Source organism: Aquila chrysaetos, chromosome Z (assembly GCF_900496995.4).
Source record: "Aquila chrysaetos chrysaetos chromosome Z, bAquChr1.4, whole genome shotgun sequence".
NCBI lineage: Eukaryota > Metazoa > Chordata > Aves > Accipitriformes > Accipitridae > Aquila > Aquila chrysaetos.
In genome coordinates this window covers 12395719-12414351 of record NC_044030.1, presented here as the reverse complement: position 1 = coordinate 12414351, position 18633 = coordinate 12395719, and the positions used below count along the sequence as shown (strand labels likewise).

The 18633-nt window shown below is 47.7% G+C and overlaps 1 protein-coding gene across 5 annotated transcripts in view; it reads left to right on the top strand.

The window, feature by feature from the left end:
• ELAVL2 (ELAV like RNA binding protein 2) overlaps positions 1 to 18633 on the top strand; it is a 90649-nt gene that overhangs the window by 1048 nt on the left and 70968 nt on the right. The window contains exons 2-3 of one of the 5 annotated variants that reach the window (XM_030005386.2): positions 2355 to 2456; positions 2833 to 3097. The exons of the other annotated variants lie outside the window; for them this stretch is intronic. The gene's annotated coding sequence lies outside the window, so the exon portion shown is untranslated. The remainder of the gene's footprint in view (positions 1 to 2354; positions 2457 to 2832; positions 3098 to 18633) is intronic. 5 annotated transcript variants of the gene reach the window in all.

Below are 18633 nucleotides of genomic sequence, written 5' to 3'. Positions count from 1 at the left end.
TGCGCATCCCTACCTGTCCTGGCCCGGCTGCAAAGTTCCCGACGCCACCGCGCCCGTCCGGCCCCGGAGACGTCCACTTGCGGGGAGCATCCGAAGGGACGGACCCGCACCGCGCGGGTGAAGGGAGGCGTATCGCTTTGAGGAGATAAACCTGCATTTGCAGATTAGCCGGGATAAGAGTCACCCGCGCTTTAATTGCATTAGCCGCACGGCATTTCGTGGCTCGCTGCGGGGCTGGGAGGCGGCTGCGTGTCACGGCGCACAAAGACGTGGCCGGCCGCAGCCAGAGCGCGCAGCGCGTATTGTCGGCGGGCGCGGAGAGCGGGCGGCGGGGTGTGAGGAGAGCCGGTGAGCTCTCCCTGGGAGAAGTTGGTTACCGTCGGGGGGGGAGTAGGTGGGGGGGAGGCGGCGTGTCTTTTCGGGGAGGTGATTAACCCGCTGCGGGAGGGGGCGCGTCCCTTTGTTCGGGGCGTCGGGGCGCTGCGCGGTGCTGCGCGGCGGCGCAGGGGCCCCGTAGGCGGGGCGGCGCGTTTGCGCGGCGGCGGCGGCGGCGGCCCCGATCTCTGTCCGTGGTCCTACCGGGGCGGCGGAGGAGGCGGGGAGCGGTCCCCGGCGTGCTCGTGGGAAGTTTGCATCCGGCAGCCGCCGCGGGGATCCGAGCGGGGCTCCGGGCAAAGGGACGGACGGGGCGTCCGTCCTCGGGCCCGTCTCCCGTCCTCTCGCCCTCCGTCCCTGCGGCGGTGGGAGGGTCCGGGCAGGAGGAGGAGGAAGAGGAGGAGGACGGCGGCGATGGTAGACGCCGGCGCTGCGGCGTGTGCTCCCGGCAAGGACCGGCCCCGAGCACTGCCATTGTTGTTTAATTTATGCCCAGCACGTTGCTCCGTACCCACCTATTTCCCGTATGAAAACAATTAATGCGAGAGCTATACAAGCGGGGCAAATGGGTGGCTGGACGTGTTCCGTCAACTCGTTTCCAAGGACCGGTGGTGATGCCTGCGTTGAGACGGTTTATTTTGACTAGTCCTCGCACGTTCCAGCGCTGGGAGGGCGGAGGGCACACCAAGCCGCTCGTCCCGCCGGGGACGGGACCCCCCCTCTCCCAGCGACCACCCCCTCGGGCACTCGCCGGGGCTGTCCCGCGGGACGATCAGCGGCGGGCCCGAAGGAGCGGAGCCTCAGAGGGCTGCCGCGGCGCTCGGCAGCCGCGATCTCCCCGGGGGGGGGCGGAGGGGGTCTCCGCGCCGTCAGACGCCGCCGGCAAACGGGACGGTGCTGTCACAGCGGCCAGTGCCCCCCGCGGGGAGCTCCGAGCCAGCACGGCTGCGCGCAGGGGTCCGCGGAGCGATCGCGCTCGCTGCGCCCCATCGGACGGGCGGCGCCGGGCTTCGTCCGCCCCGCCGGGCCGCTTTTGGAGAGGAGGCAGCGCAGGAGCTCCGGGGCTCGGCGTTTTGCAGGGAAAGGCGGCAAGCCGGGGAACGCCGGGGAGACGAGCAAGCACTGCGGGAGCCCTGGTCCTGACCCCACCGGGGACCCGACGCCCGGACGCTGACGGGAACGGGAAGGGCAAGCTCCCGCCCCCGCTCCCATTCCGCTCAGCCCAGCCCGCCGCCGCGCTCTCCCCGCGCCCGCCTCCCCGTCGCCCGCAGGTGCTCGGCGGCGGCGGCGGCCGCGGGGCGGTGCCCGACCGGCCCGACCGCCGCCGCGGGGAACGGGGCGGCCGCTGCAGGGTGCCGGCTGGGCCTGGGGGCGCGGTCCCGCGGGCGCGGGGCTTCTTGAGTGGCCGCCGGCGGTGTCAGTCAGCCGGCGGCCGCGGGGGCGGGCGGTGAGCGCCTTTATTAGCCCGCCGCCGCCGTCCTCCTTCCTCCTCGTGGCGGGACGGCTTCGGCAAAGTGGGGGGGTGGCGGCACCGGCACCATCGGAGGCAGCGGGTGAGGGGGCAGCGGTAGTCACCCCTCCGCTCCCTTCCCTGGGCGGCGGCTGCAGCCGCGCTCCGCGGGACCTACGGCAGGCGCCCTCCCGCTCCAGCGCGGCAGCGGGCAGGGGCAGAGTGCCCGTCACGGTTTGCTAAAAGGAGGGCGGGTCGAGGGGCTGGGAAGGGCGCGGGGGCTTGCGGGGAGCCGTCGGTGCGGTACCGGCAAAGTGGGCGGCGGGACGCCGGGCCTCCCCGCGGGGCAGGCGTGGAGCAGAAGCGGATCGGGAGCGGGGTTGCAGCCCGGGCGGGCAGTACGGCGGAAGAAGGGGCGGCCTGGGCGGGGGGAGGCTGCGCCCGGGGCCGCCCGTGCCTCACCAGGGCCCCCACGGAAAAGGGGTGGGAACCCGGCGTGTGCGGAGAATTTCACCCTCCCCTGTTGTAGGCTACCGACGGCTGTCTGCCGGTATCGGCTTGTTGCACTCCCCGTTGCAAACTCCAAAGTATTCGCGGCGTTACATCAAGAGGGGCTTCCTTGTGGCTGACGGTGACTTATTTATTTATTTATTTTTTTTCCTGCGAACGCCTCTTCTCTCTGCCCCTTCCCCCTTCCTCGTGCTAGATAGGCTTCATCGCTTTTTGTTTTACGCTTTAGGATTTTCTGAGTGTCTCCCCCCTCCTCCCCCCCTCCCATGTGGTGCTAATTGGGAGAGTTTAGCACCTGTTCTCCCGACAAAACATTGTTCAATAAGCCCTTTGTTTTGTCTGCAACGTCCCCCTGAACGACATTCTCCCCCACCTTCTCCTTGGCGTGGCCCTACCACTTGAGCGTAGCTCCTATTCTTCTTGCACGTTCCACCTCTCTTTTTCCCTCTTGTTTACGTCTGACCTTTTTCTAACCGCATTGCTTATGTCCACAATAGTGCATCTGCCGTCTACTGCCCGTGCCCTCGTGTCTGGCGGAGGAGCTGCCGCCGCCGGAGCCCCGGGGCAGCAGTTGGGCGCGGGTGAAACCGCGCGGGTGCTGTCGCTTGCTGCGGAGAGGCTGCAAAGGGGTGCTGCAGCCGCAGGGGTGTTGCGGCTGCCCGCAGCTCCCGGCGCACCTGTGCGGCTGCAGAGCGCCGGGTGGGCGGAGGGTGCGGAGGCGCACGGCCTGAGCGGGACCTGATGGCGGAGCGGAGCCCGCAGGTAGGGCCGGCGACCGGCGGGGCTTTGAGACGGGACGGGGGGCTCCGTGGCCGGTGGCAGCACTCCTTCCGATGGAGGAAGGCGCGGTAGCCCCGGGCCGAAGAGGCGGTTCCGTCCGGTCCCGGGGGCGGGGGAGGAGGTGCCTGCGGAGGGTCCAGCCGTGCGGGGCGGCCCGGCCGGGGCCGGGACCCGCCGCGCCGGAGAAGGGAGCCTCCGGGGGGGAGGGGGTGGGGGGCGGCTGGGGGGGTCAGCCAGGTGTACGGCTCGTATGCCGTCTATTTTGTTTTCCTTCGGGGGTCGCTTCGCGCTTGAGGTGCGGGGCCTCACACCGACTTGGTGCAGCCGCCCTGGGTCAGACTGGGGGTCACGCCGTCACCTTTTCGCAGGGGGCTTTGCCTAGGCTGTATATGTCTTGCCCGCCTTTACAGTTCGTCCTGCCCTGGAAGAATAAAGTCTCCTCGTTCTTGTGTCGTGTGCGTGGCGAGCGAGGCGGCTTTGTTTCATCTGCGTAGTGCTGATGATGAGATCCGAGCAGCGAGACGGCACGGTATCCCTTTCGCCTCTGTAATCCCCTACATACGTGCCTTTGAATACAGGTGTAATTTGTTAGAATAGTAAAACTGATCTTTATTTAAAAAAGAAGAAGAAAAAAAAGCCACCACTGCAAAACAATACCCAAGAAAAACTAAATAAAGTGGGCTTATTGCAGCTGATTTAATTGAAGTCTGTAAGACTAAAATGTATTGCTGCTATATTTGTGGTGTTTGGAAGACAACTTTGGTAATGAGGTTTAGTAGCTACGTAGGACTTCAGCGTCTGGTTTTCTTACAAGTGATATTTGATAAAGTAGCAATGAGTATTTCACAACGTGTGTGTGCGTTTTCTTGAAAGGGTAAGAAGTTCCTGGGTTTTTTTGTGCTATAAAACTCCATGCCGTTTGATTTTATTATTTATCTCTGCCTTGATGGTCAATTTTAAATTAACCCGAGGGAGTCCAGAAGCTATTCCAATAAGTGGGAACCTGTTCCATTGAGGAGATGGACAGTAGGGTATTAGACCTTCAATTTTGTGTTTTTCCTTTTAATCCCATGGATTCTGAATCCTGAAATTACAGTCAGTTTTACTGTTCTTTTCCCTGGCCTTCTAGAAATGTATTGGGGGTGAGTTTTAAGAGTGGACTTTGAATCTGTTATATAGTTATTATGCGTAAATAACTTTGTTTGCAAATACAGAATTGGTAATTCTACGTACTGTTTAAAATGGGATATTACTTAGAAATGTAGGTATTTGAAGTTTTTGCTGTGATATGTTGAGAGCATTTGCAACTATAGACACAAACAAATGACCTTGAAACTGGTGAGGAATTTTATCACACTTACTAAAAATCTGATAAAGTGCATCTTTAATGCCCCTTTCAAATGTCTTGTGGCTGTACCTGAACTGATATTTCTGCTCAGCAGTAGCTGTCTTAATTTAGTGCATTTTTATTCTGGTGGAGGGGTTGATCCTTTCTGTATGCAGTAGAGATTTTTTAATTGCTTTAGTCCTTGCGATGGATACCTCTTCAATATGTTCATATTTGCATAAATCTCTTCCTATTTTTGCCTTAGTCATACTAGTGTAATATTTCTGCATGTAAATTTATTGTGACTTTCCCATAGTAAGGTGAACATCAATTTTCATTCTTCTCCCTGGATTCGTTTTAAACATTGTTTTTCAGTGAGAGGGGAAGATCCTTTTATCAGTGTGGTTTTTCTTGTCACTGATTTATTTATTGTCTCTTCAAAAATTGAACTACCACACTTGAGACTGAGCTGGGTGATCCAGGTGTGGTGAGTTGAAATTGTTCTAAACAGCTGCTAAATCTAGAATATTTGCTTTAAAAAAAAAAGACACAAAGGCTTTCAGGTTATTTCCCAGTCTTCTGGATGGCAATGTTCAAACTGCAGTGAAGCCCCAGGCTGAATTCTATTAAAGCCCGTGTAATGCTAATGTAGATTTGTCCGGGGGGTGGGGTGTGGCGGGAATGGGGGGGGGGGGGGGGGGGAAGCAGAGGGGATAAAGCTAAGCAAAGCTTACTCTATTTGGGGACTAAGTAGGAAATAGATGACCTGTGATCTAGTCTTCTAAAAGCCCAAGGAATACATCCTGTGCTTCTTAAATTGATGCCATTGCAGAGGTGGACTTTGCAGGTAAAAAATAGAACAGGGATGCAAATGCAAGCTCTTTCCTAGTAACAGTGATGTTGAAATGCTGCTTTTATAGGTAAAACTCTTGCTGTCTTAAAAGGTAATGGCTTTTGGTTATATTTGTTGCCACTGATACTCATCAAAGCAATAAAACTGTTTGTTAGCTAATGGATAAGCTCAACTTGTGATGAATATACATTTCAATCTTGTTTTAAAGCCATCTTTGCTTTTGCTGTAATGCTTTTCTAATAGATGCTCGTATCTACAGAGGGCAGTGAATGTTACCAGCTGTTGCTAAGACTTTAAAAGTGAGAGAATGTTGCCTTTGTGCACAGAGCTTTCTTTTCCTGACAGTCCCCAAATCAATTGAAATATCACAATACTATCCAGCAGGAGTAGCTGATGGTGCTTTGGGTTTTGACATCTGTAGTTCCAGTTCTGAAGGAGGGCACTACATGTTTTTTGATGTGTTGCCTGTGTAAATCTACCTAATTGGACTTACCCAGAAGGATTAGTTCTGGAGAAGCTGGTGCAAGAGAGTTAGAATTCATAGCTTTTAGCTACTACAACAGGTGGGCCAGATCAAGATGTTTTGTTGCCTAATCCTTGTTGTTGAAATTTAAAGTTATCCTGAGTTTCTGGTGGCAAAATAGCCCAGAGAGGCAGGCTCCTTGTTTGATTCCCAGTGAAGCTCAGAGAAACTGCCAGTATCGAACAAGCTGCTTTTACCCAGTAGGCATTGCTGTTGATTTGCAGGGACTCCCAGCACCTAATATTTTGCCACTGAGCAACTAAATATCATGCTAAATTTGCTAGAAGCTGTGGTTAGGGAGCAGCTAATTGTTGGTCTTCCCTGTATGTGGAAGTGCTTGCTGTTTCACAGAGGCTTTTTGGCATACAGCTCTGCAGAAAGTGCATCTTGGAAAGATGACCTCAGTGAAACACTTGGCTTTAGTAGTCAGTGTTTTTGTAGGGAGTGCAGTTTTTCAGCTTTAAAACTAAGTGAACTAGCTACAAAAATCTTGTGGCAGAAATCTTAGAAAAAGCGTGCTTTCTCAAACTTATTTAAAAATTCTCAACCTACATCAACTTTTTGAAATAGCTCATAATCTAAATCTGACTTTGCTGGCAAAATACCTGGAGTTTTAGGAGCAGTAATTATATGACAGAAATTGTAATGGGAAGGTCTTACTTGCATACATTTGAAAAATGCAAACTGGGAACATGCACAAATGCAAACTGGGAACAAGCTGAAGCTTTCCAGATAGAGCTTAAACTAGTGTCATGCTGTTTTCTATTCTGCTTGAGCCACTGTTCCTCATGGTACTCCAGTACTTAAGCAACAGGGGTTTTCGTTTGTTCTGGTAGTCATAGTAAGCCTGGACATAATGTGGGTTTGGAAGAAGATCTAGTTTCCTAATAGAAAGTTGGGATAAGTGTTAGGTGTTTAAATGTTTTAGCAATGCTTCACTATTGTGAGTGCAGCAGCTTAGGATCAGAATGAGGATCATTCTAGGCAGTCCTAGGCTTCACTTGATAAAACACTTGTGATAACTAATCCTCCATTCCCTCATAAAGTCCTGGCATTGCTGGTGACTCAGATGGTGCTGCTGCTGCTGAGAAACTGCGCGAACAGATGCTTAGACCAAACAAGGCTGTAAGATGTTGCAAGAATGAGTATCTTGGTTTGCTGTGTTTAGCAAGAAAACAGGTATATCCCAGTAAACATGGAACAGTTGATCAAATGACTTGGAAGCTAGAAAATACTGAAGTGCTGAGGACACTGTAGGATGGTCTTAAGGACTCCAGACACTTTCTCTGGTCTTCAGCTGAGTGTGGAGTAGATTTAGAAAACGTTATATATGAGACAGTCACTGAATTGGTAGAATGTAGTGTAAAGTGTGTATGTGCAGTTTTTTGAATACTTAATACCTGAATACTGGTGAAGTAGGGAGAACTTAAACATTCAAATGCTTTGTAAAACAGTCCACGCAGGTAGGAGAGGCTGTTCAAGGTGTTCTGGAATATTCCCTGTGATGTGTTGAGCAGCCTTTCTGTAGGTCTGTGCTAGCTGCATTTGCTTTCAGACTCCTCAGGGTGAGTTTGTTTAACCAAGTACTTATTCAGATTTAACTGAATAAACTTTATGTATTTTTGTGGAATGAAACTGCAGTTGGATGATTGCTGGAATACTGATGTTCTTCGATACTTTAAATCTTAATGATAGAAGTGAAATTAGTAGGATTTGTTTTACAGAATGGATGAACGGAGTGGAATTCTGGGAAATTAAATTAAATATTTGTTGATAAATGCCTTAGTCACCTTAAGTGATAAGGGTTGAGAGAAGGAGATTCAGCTATGGAAAGGGAAAAATAATGTAAATTCAACTTCTCTAGCAGTAGTGTCTCTTCTTCTTACCCTTCTGATAATATTTTTGAATACTATCCTTCTTACATACTTTTTCAGAAGTATAATTATGGTCAGAAGGAGTACTTTGAGTCAGCTTCCCTGTGGCTTTTCAGTGTAATGTGTGTTTTTCAGAGTCTTGAATCTAGAGCTCTGTCTCTCTGTATACTGAGATTTGGACAGTCAACCTTTGTGTGCAGGGGACTGCAGGGTTCTGTTTCTATGTAATGACATGAGAAGCTTACTGTTAATATACCTTAATGTAGATAAAATCAGCTAAGGATTTCATGGTTTTATCCGTTGTTAATAACAGAACTATAAAGTGCCTTCAAGAAATGGAGTTCCCTGTTTTAGGCTTGCTGCAATGGATATAGAAAGTGAGAAATCAAATAGCTAAACACCAGAAAAAGGGCAAGGGTTTGTCTACCTAGTGTGTATACTTGGCCTTGTGAGCTTGGCACTTTATGTTTTAAAAATATTTGTGGCATGTTATTTTTAGCTTAAGTAGCAAACCAGAGCATTCCTCTGCTTCTTATCTGTGATTAGCTTTGCTATTTTCAGGGTATCTGTGAATACATTCTTGAAGTTACTGTCTTCTCCCGTACATGCTGCAAAAATGACAATACCTGGACTTAAGCAGCACCTTTGGAGAAAAGTATGCTGAATGGCCAAAATCTTACAATAGCTCATGGAGCCAGTGGGGCACAAATGCACTTGTTTCCCTACAGAAATAGTTAAGGTTCCTGCAACACTGCTCCAGGTGACCCCGTGAGAAGTGCATGCATGGTAGGGAGGAGGAGAAGGTCCCTTGGAGCTCTGGTCTAGTAAAGGGTGTCTCTGCTGAGGAAGCTGGGTTCAGGAGGGAATAGGTACTGTGGCTGCAACGGCAGAGGAAAAGATTGTTAGAGCGTATTTGGACTTCTGAATTTGCTTTGAGCATATACATGCATAGCCATTGCACCAAAATTGGTAATATATTGCAAGAATGCTAGCAGTGTACATGCCTTCACTGTGTTCCCATTTTATTTTTGTAATGGAGTACTTGTTTTGTGCTGTCCATTTTGTTCATCCTCTTGAAATGCCAAAAAACTAAGGCTGTGACTTCTGTTTTAATTCATCCATTAGCATTAAATTTCATATGCATCAAAGCAGTTTAAAGGTAGAGCAAGATCTTGGTATTTATTTACTTTTTCTGTATCTACTGTTCATCTCCAGTCTTGAACCAGCAAATGTAACTAGTTAAAGGGGTGAACACTATTGCTCGCATATCACAGTTGATTTAAGAAGGGCTTTTAAATCTTTTAAATTTAAATACTAAAATCCTAATACCTGCTATAATTGTAATTAAGGATATTATTTTTATCTCTAGTAACATACTTAGACATCTTGTCAGACTTCCTGCTGTGGTTCCTTTCTACCCAAATATGCATTAGAAACTGCTTTGTTTCCAAAAGAGGGACAACTGAAGTCATAACTCTAAAACACCATATGCTTCTTGTAACAAACTATGCATGTACTGCATGCATGCAGTGGTGAAGAAATCAGTTTATTAATGAGTTTAACTTTTTCACTTTGATGTGCTTACACCTTGAGCTATAACTGAAAATTTAGTTCCTGACCTAAAACTACTACTGTTAATCTGGCCAGAGCACCCATTCTGAAGGTAACCGGAAAATTGATGACAAAGTGAACTGCATAAAGTGAGGAGACTTTAGAAGCTGCTTTTGCATTCAGATAGCTAAACTGTGAAACTTGGCATAGCAATAACACTTGCCTTGGACTGCATCCATGGTTGAGATGTTGGTAGGCAAGATGAGAATTACAGCCTCATTAATGAACCGAGTAGCTAGTTTTTTTTTCTGTAACAGTTGAGCAAACTGAAAGAAAATTAAATGAAGTCATGCTTGTCTTTTGATAAAGGCTATTTTTATAAGGAGAGTGGTTCTTGTAGTGAAATTCCTCTGAACCAGTGCAGCTGAAGTATATAAGACTAGCCATCCTGATGGAGACCAAGGCTTTTTTTTGGATATAGCTCTGGTGGTTGAAGATCTTCACTGCTGAAATTATAACTGGGCTGTAGTGTTAACTTTTTGTGTGTGGAAGGCTTCTTGCATAACTCGGTGTGTATGAGGTGGTGACTGCTTCCACATCAAGTGGTATAACACAGACTACACATACAAAGGTCTGAGCAACTTAATCTAGTGGATGATGCCCCTGCCGGTGATAGGGGCATTGGAACTAGGTGATACTTACAGGTTGCTTCCAACCCAAGCCATTCTGTGCATCTGTGATAAAGGGTCCGTCTGGGGAAGTTAGGTAATGTTAAGAGAAGTGTAGATTTTGTTATAAATTTTTGGGTTTGATAATCTAGTCTTTCAGAAGTAGCTGTTGCAAAAGGAGTAGATACTGCAGACTTCTGTGGCAAAGTGCAACCTGTTTTTCTCTTGTGGATATGGGCTTTTTTGATCTTTACAAATACTGCATGTGTGTAACCAGGTGGAGTAAGGATTACCTGTTTTGAAATGTGTTTAAGTGTTTTGAAGCAAGGGACGTCAATGTTCCTGAAGAAATGCTAAGTCAAATTGCCTGTCTTTTGGTGTGTATTGCATAGAATAATCAAATGTGCCAGGTTTCCTGTTCGAAGCAATGCATGAGAACAGAAAATGAGTTGATAGTTTCTGTAGGAACAGTTTCCTTTTTGGTCTTAAATCTGATATGGCACAGTTAATTTAACTTACACTTCTGCATATCAATCTTACATAATCTTGCTATGTACTGTCTGAGTGCCCAAGATCAGGGACCTAATTTTAGTGGCTGTTCCTAGTACTTCCTCAGATATTCTAGTACTGAAGATTAATGACCATCTAATTGTAACTGTCCTCCTGTTTGTTAAATTGGGTTGACTTGCCCTTTTAAAAACTGATTTATGTATCTTTTCTTGACTTGCTTACCTAAGAAGGCTGTGCTGCTTTTATCTGTATACATCTGAAAAATCTGACTGTTAGGCTATTAGGAAGAGCTGTAGGCATGCGGTTTTAATCATATGTTTAATGCAAATTAAGGTAACTATGAGTAAATTCCCATCAAATGCAGTACATGTATGCAGGACTTTCCATTGACCTACATAAATGAATATGAAATGGTACACTCAGGTACAGCAAGATGTAGACAACATCTAATACTACCTGGGCAGCTTTGAACACTTGAATTTGGATGGTGGGTGTTTGTCATGTGTAATGTGTATGGACTGAAGGGTTATTTGATCCTTGGTGGAAAAATACGGAAGTTGTACAACAGGATTAAATGGGAATAGGAGCATCAATTTCTTGAAACATAACTTTATTTTGAAGTACTGTGGGTATAGCAAAGAGGTGAAGATGCCTTTCGTATTTGAATGAAAGATTAATAGTTTGAGCAGTGTCTATGACCCAAATTTGAGAACTTGTAAAGCTGATCAGTCTCTTGGGACATCTGTTAAGGTATGCCTGACTCCATGTAACTTGTAGTGCTTCTTGAAAATTCATCAGGCGGTGGGTACAGCTCATGAGTCCTTAGCTTCCAGGTGTGCCCTTCCTTCTGGTACATGTCAGTTCTGTTTTTTCTTTCCTGACCTGAGGAAGATGATGAGCCTACTTGCATGCTTAAGGAACTACGATCTTAAGTCAGTGGCTATCTCCAAATCAAAACTTCGGTGGCATCATAATGCTGTCATGTTAAACATTTAAAAAAAGTTTGCTTGAAGGCTTATGCTACTTGACAGTCTACTCATTACAGAGGCTCTGCCCTGCTTTGGCTTGAAGATGATGGGCAAACATTGGAGACTTTTTTTTTTTCTTTCTCCTAGTTGGTAATTTTTTTGTAGAACTTAAGTGTGGCTGGGGAAGTTACGCACTGTATCTCAACTTGAAGAGTCATTTTCCACACCTTCTTGAACAAAAAAAAAAGTGTCAGACCAGGCTTTTAGCTTCTGGGTCAAGAAAAGTGTTCCCTGAGGAGCAGTTTCCCACAGGTGGCTCCTCTGTACCAGGCAACCTTTGCTGAGAGCCTAAGCCTTTTCTGCTGCTGCTAGCTGTTTTTCAAAGAGGGTTGCTTTGTAAGTAGCACAAAACTAGGTGGGACTAAATAGTGAGGAGCTATTCCCATAGCAGAGGGACCCCTATGCCAATCTCCCTGCATAGATAGTTTGAAGCAGGCTGCTTCCTTGCTTATTCTTCTACAGGGATTTCTAAAAGTAGTTTTTTTCCTCCCCTTACTCCTCTCCCTCTGTAGTGGGGGAAGAGTAAGGGGAGGAGAAATAGGAGCTTTGTCTGACATCTTGGCACTTTTCATAAATTGCTGCGGTTCTCCTGAACTCACTGGATTTCACCAGGAAAGCAGCGACCATGGGAACTTGAAGTAAGACTTTGAGGCGGGCTCCCTCCTCTTTTCCACCTAGGATCTTCCTCGTCAGGTCATGCTGGTCTGTGTCGGGACTTGGGCAAGAGATGGCTCCCTGACTTTCCCTCTGCAAAGCGGTAGCTCGCTGCTGTGGGTGTCCAAGGTGTGGATCTGTGGCGGGGCGATCTGTCTGGGAGGAGGTCCGGGGCTGCCCTTACCAGACACGGCTGGTTCCAACCAGATCTGCAACAGCCTCACCTCTGCAGGACCCAGCCAAGCCTGCCCCCATGAAAACCTACTTAAGAAAGGACAAAGTAATGCCAGCTGGAGAAGAATGAGGGGAAAGTGTGAGGAAGCAGCCCTGCGAGCACAGAGGCTGCAGGAGGGGAGGAGGAGGTGGTGCCGCTGGCCTGGGGCAGGCATGGCCCTGCAGCCTGGGGAGGAGACCATGGTGGAGCAGGCCTTTCCCTGCAGCCCATGGAGAGGACTGTGCTGGAGCAGACACATGCATGGCAGCCCGTGGAGGACCCCGTGCCATAGCAGGTGGATGTTTCCTGAAGGAGCTGCTGGCTGTGGAGGGCCTGTGCTGGAGCAGGGGAAAAGTGTGTCCGTAAACCTCTGTCTTCCTTGCCCCACTGGGGGTTGGTGGGGAGGAGGCAGAGGAGTTTGGAATGAAGGATTGAAATTGAGCTAGGGAAGGTGGGGGTGGAGGTGAGGGGAAGGTGTTTCAAAATTTTTTTTTTCTTACTAGCTAAATCCATTTTAATTGGCAGTACACTAAATTAATTTTCTTCAAGTCGAGTCCATTTTGCCTGTGATGCTGATTGGCAAGTGATTTCCTTGTCTTTTTTATTGACCCATGAGCTTTCTCATCCTGTTTTCTTCCCCTGTCCTGCTGGAGGCTGGGTGGGTGTTTGGCAAGCCCACCAGGCAGGTCACTGGTCGGTGGCTTAGTCTGTGTCAGAGGGCAATGAATCTCTGAAAAACAGGCAGCGTACTGGTGGCCAGACAGTTGGCTAAACAGAATGATGCGCAAGGGTGAAGATGGCTGTGCTGTGTGTTTAAAAGGCTTCTGGATTTAGGTATGTCTGCTCTAATGTCTGTGTGCCTGTGAGATGTGGCTTCTCCAAACTCTTGTCACCTAGTTAACAAGGAATAAGCAGGCTTTAAAGTGGCACAGGAATGTTCATCCAGGGTATTATTAGTGAAAGGCTTTGTGTTTTCTTCTGTACTCCAAGTTGTGCTTGTCGGAAGAGATGGTTGCTCTGTGTAAGTATTGTAGGTCCCCAGGCAGGACAGCTGCTAGATGCATTTCTGTATGAGTACCTGACCTGACAACAGATTTTTGTCTTCATTCACACTGGCATTTGATGAAGTTTTTAAATGTTTGTGGAACAGGTATTCCTGTCAGAACAGGTGTTCCTGAGAGCCACAGATACTGTCCTTCCCAAGAGAGAGTCAGATGTTGGAGGTTTTCTTAATTTTTAGGTAGGGAATAGTTCCCTGGCATATGACTTTCTCCATTGTTCCTTTGTTTGCTAAACAAAGAAATCAGCTGTTGAAGTTGGTCCTACCACCTCTCTGTGGTCTAGGCAACTGTTGTTAATGTCTTGTGTTCAATGCCATGATTAAAGATACGCAGTCATCCTTCCCCAGCAGTGACAGACCTTAAATTGCCTCTTTCTGCTAGGTCTTTGTCCCTTCTTTTGAGCAGTGAAAGAGTTAAGATATTGATGTTGGCATTAGGTGGTACATGTAGATGCACAGTAATTGCAACTTCAGTTTGTGGGTCAGTCCCCCTTAGCGAGTGACTGGGTATTAAAACTTTCCTACTCAATTGTCTTTGCTTTTTAGCCGGTGATAACCTGATGGTCAGTCTCCACTGCTACGGATACTGAATAACAGGACACAGGATAGTGAATGAATGAACAATGATCTGAATCTACAGTGTCAGTGCAAAGCAGTAATGACCACGAGTGTATAGAAGTAGGTGCTCATGGTAGTGGTTAGAGGTTGACTTTAGTGAAACACAGGGGCATCTGCCTTACAGGCATGCTGTTGTGGGAGGGTTGTCGCTGTCAGATGTCTGTGATTTGGGATGCTCTAGAGGGCTTGGTGGGGCTTCTCTAGCCCCCGGACAGTTGTCCACTATTTGCTGCTTATCCCTGTGGGCAACAGTGGCAGCCAAGGGAAGACTGAACTAAATCAAGTGAGCTACAGAGCTCTAGGAGTGGAAGCAAAGGACTTGGGAGCTCTGGAGGAGGTCGTCTTAATCCTGCGGTTGAAGGATAAGAGTTTTGGTGGAAGTAAACATAAACACTATTTGACAGTTAAATGGCTTTTTGGCTAGTGTTGCTGTTGTGGTTTAACCCCAGCCAGCAACTAAGCACCATGCAGCTGCTCACTCCCCACGCCCCTCCCTGCCTCCCAGTGGGATGGGGGAGAAAATCGGAAAAAGGAGTAAAACTCGTGGGTTGAGATGAGAATGGTTTAATAGAACAGAAAAGAAGCAGCTAATAATGATAATGATAACACTAATAAAATGACAATAGTGATAATAAAAGCATTGGAATATACAAGTGATGCACAATGCAATTGCTCATCACCTGCTGATCGATGCCTGGTTAGTCCCCGAGCAGTGATCCCCCCCCCCCCACTCCCCCCAGTTTATATACTGGGCATGAGATCACATGGTATGGAATACCCCTTTGGCCACTTTGGGTCAGCTGCCCTGGCTGTGTCCTGTGCCAACTTCTTGTGCCCCTCCAGCTTTCTTGCTGGCTGGGCATGAGAAGTTGAAAAATCCTTGACTTGAGACTAAACATTACTTGGCAACAACTGAAAACATCAGTGTTACCAACATTCTTCTCATACTGAACTCAAAACATAGCACTGTACCAGCTACTAGGAAGATAATCAACTCTATCCCAGCTGAAACCAGGACAGTTGCGTACAGCGTTTTGCCTCCTATGACAGTGTGTCCCTCTTTGAGGAATGAGGACTGAGAGAGAGATGTGGGACAGCTGGCTAAGGCAAGAGCATCTTTGTCAAAGGGTTTGCCAACCTGGGAAAAGGACTTTAAATGTATGGTGGGTGGGTGTGTGCAATAGTAATAGCTTGCAGTTAAGTGAGGAGAATAGAGGTTGGGGCTTTAATTGTGGGCAGCGTTATAGGAATGAGAGAGCCCTCAGGAAGGATAAAACAGGCCAAAAGAAAGCCCGCTTTGAGTGTGTGCAGCCCAGGTGACAAGCAGTGGGAGGTAGAGGTCTTTGTGTAGGTCAGAGCTGTGGGACTGCTGGAGGAACTGAGATGTGGTGGGACTGCTCATGTGACTGCTGTCCAGTGATGGAGGTATGCAGGCCTTCTTGGTAAGAGAGGTAAGAACAGTCTGTCCTTTGTCTGGAAGAGCAGCTCAGATGTGTGGAGCTCTTCTAGCACTTAGGAAGATGAATAGTCATATCAGGCTTGGTTGCACAGGGAACTCATGACTGAGTTCCAGGGCAAAAAAGAGGTGTATGGGAGATGGAAGTGAGGACAAGACATAAAGGAGAAGCATTGCCAGTGAATAAAGGGATGGTGTTAGAAAAGTTAGAGCTCAGCTGCAGTTGGTGAAGGATGTGGAGGGCAACAAGATGGGTTTGTACCAATAATGTAGCAGCACCAGAATAAAAAAAGGAGATTGTGGGCTTGCTGCTGAATGGGATGGATGATTTGCTGACAGCCGATGGACAAGGCAGTGTGGTGCCCAGTGCTTTTATTGCCTCAGTCTTCACTGTCAGGGTCTCCTGAGCTCCTTTTACATAGGAAGAGGGTGCAAAGAGGAGAAGAGCTGCTGGGAGTAGGAGAGGATTGGGTCTGGAATCTCTTGAGAAATCTCAACTGTTTCAGGTCCAAGGGTCTGAGGGTATTGAGAGAATTGTCTGCCTTCATGGTGAGGCCACTGTCTAATATTTTTGGCAGATCAGGAAAGTTCCTGATGACTGGTGAAAAGCAAGTTTTGCCGCTACTAGAAGTGAGCACATTAAGGATTCCATGGGGAGCCTCACTGTAGTCCCGGGGTAAATTGTTGTGTGAGTTGTCTTTGAAGTCATTTCTGTGCAAATTAAACAAAGGTGATTGGAAGTAGCTAGCATTGATTTACCAAGGGTAAATTGTAGAGGAAGAGACTATCTTTGAAATTAATAGGTCTGTGGATGAGAAGAGTGATGTCATCTACATGGAGTTGAGCATAACTCTTCATGTGGTTTCCCACAGAATCTTTGTAATGGCTTTGGGATATGAAGGTTTAGGTGGGTTGGCAACTAGATAGGTGTAAAACTGGTAAGATTTTGGAGCTTGAATTTCAGTGGTTAAAACTTTATGATCTTCCTGGAGGCTTGTAACAAGTGGAGGTCTTGGGGACTCTGTGCCACCTATTTTATTTACTGTTTTCTTAAGTGACCTGGGGAAAGGGAGAAGGTTGACCCTCATCAAGTTTGCGGACAGCAACTGAGGGTTGTAGCTGATGTTCTCAAGAATAGGACTGCTGTCCAGAGGGACCAGGAACAGTGAGAGGAAGGGGCTACCAGGGATCCTGTACGGTTCAGACAGGAGCAATATGCAGCTGTGTCCTGGGTGGGCAGAGACCTAGCAGCAATGCCAGCAGGACTAGGGGAAGAAGGTCCTGAGCCCTGGCAGGCAGTGAGCTGAGTAGGGCATGGGGGGCTGGAGATAAGGGAAAGCTTTCCCCCCCTGACATGAACAGCTGGGCAGTGGGCCTCAGGCCCAGGGAGAGAGTGCTGTCTCCTTCCTTGGAGGCCTTCCAGCCCACACAGGATGAAGTCCTGAGTAACCTGGTCTGACCACATGGCTGAGCCTGTTCTGGGTGGGGGGTCAGACTGGAGACCTCCTGAAGTTCCTGCTGGCCTGAATGACTCTGATCTATCTACCTCTTTTGCCTATGAAATGCCTTTATTGGACAGAGAACTGAAGCATGGCAGGTTCCTTTCAATTGAGTCTTACAGAAGGAAGAAACAAATTCAACTCTGGTAAACAAGACCTTGTTTTTATAGCATGGCTGAAAGATCTTTTTAGGGGGTAGCTTTGACTTGCTGTATCTGACCTGAAAAACTAGAATTGTATTGGAGGGACAGGCTGGTGGTAGGTAGAAGATGTCAAGATCAGATTCTGCTTTGTCATCTGTGCTCTTTAAGAGGTTACTGGCTTGGAAGATGCGCTGTAGTTTTCAGTTTCATGTGATATAAGCATTATGTAGAGAAGAAGCTGACAAACCCAAGCTGGAATATTTTAATAACCAGAAATGCCAGCACAGTATGAAACTACTGCCTGTTCCTACGAGTGCCTTTCAAGGTGAAATCCAGTCCTTTGTGCACTGTTTAACAGTTGTAATACTACTTTGACACTCTCTCCCTGTCCTTTCCTTCAGGCTGTAGGTATTTGGGATAGCAATTAGACACCCAGTATTGTTACCCACTGTGTGGGCAGCTGCCCTTATGAGTCTACTTTACACTTAATGTGTATCATCAGTTAACTGTTTTTCCCCAGGGTTTTTCATGAATAGTAATAGAGCCAGATGTTTGCTAATTCTGAGGGTCTTTATGGTACTGTTCTTTTGAGAGGAAAGAATTTAGTTGTCTCTTCCTCAATGGAAGTTGACCTATTCAAAGAATAAATAGTGATATGTCTGAACTTGTTTTCCTGGTGAGGATCAGCCTAGAGGCAAACAGGCTCCATATTTAGATTTTAAGTAGTCTTCAGAGGCCTCTTGGAGCTGAAAGGATGCACCTTTGCATGAACCACTCAAGAGAGCAGTGGCTGTCAGAAGACTTTTCTGGAAATCCCCAGGGGCAGTTCTGGGCCAAATGAAGATCCTTTGGCAGCTGGGATGTTCAGTGGGGGATGTCAGTGATGGTCTCTCTGGATAAGAGGTGAGCTATAATGAGTGCTGTTGGCCAACCTTGACCCAATCTGTCTGTGCCAAGTAGAAGCTCTTCAGAGTTGTTTCTTGTAGATCAGTTAAGTTGGAGTTTGGCTTTTTTTTGAGAATGCTGATTCGATGGCAAAGGGGTTTTAGGCACACTCCTAGGAGAACACGTCTGAGCTTTGACCGAGTCTAGCCTTTTTCAGAGGCAGGACATCCAGTGTCCTATGGATCAGGGTAACTTGGTGTTGGCAGTACCATCTTTGTTAGAACAGTCTTTGGTGCAGTAAGAGAGGAAATGTGGCTTGAGAGGAAACGAAAAATGGAAAGGTGTTGCTAATGAGTCAGAAGACTGAAGGCGGCTGTAGTGATCAGAGTAAACCTGTTCATGCAGCAACATAATGAAAGTCTGGTTTATTTTATGGTGTGTTAGACGTGGATATCCTTGTTCTTCCAGAGGTAACTTTTGCTTCTTTTCCAGCTTCCTGATTTGTGGAACCAACTGTAGTGTTGTATAGTTAAATGGTAACTTAAATAGGGAAGGCAAAGGACTAGCTGCTCTTCTGTACTTTCATGCAATAGGGAATTCTGTATAGCAAACGAGAAATGTAAAAGCTTTGTGTCTATAACCACTTACTTTTGAC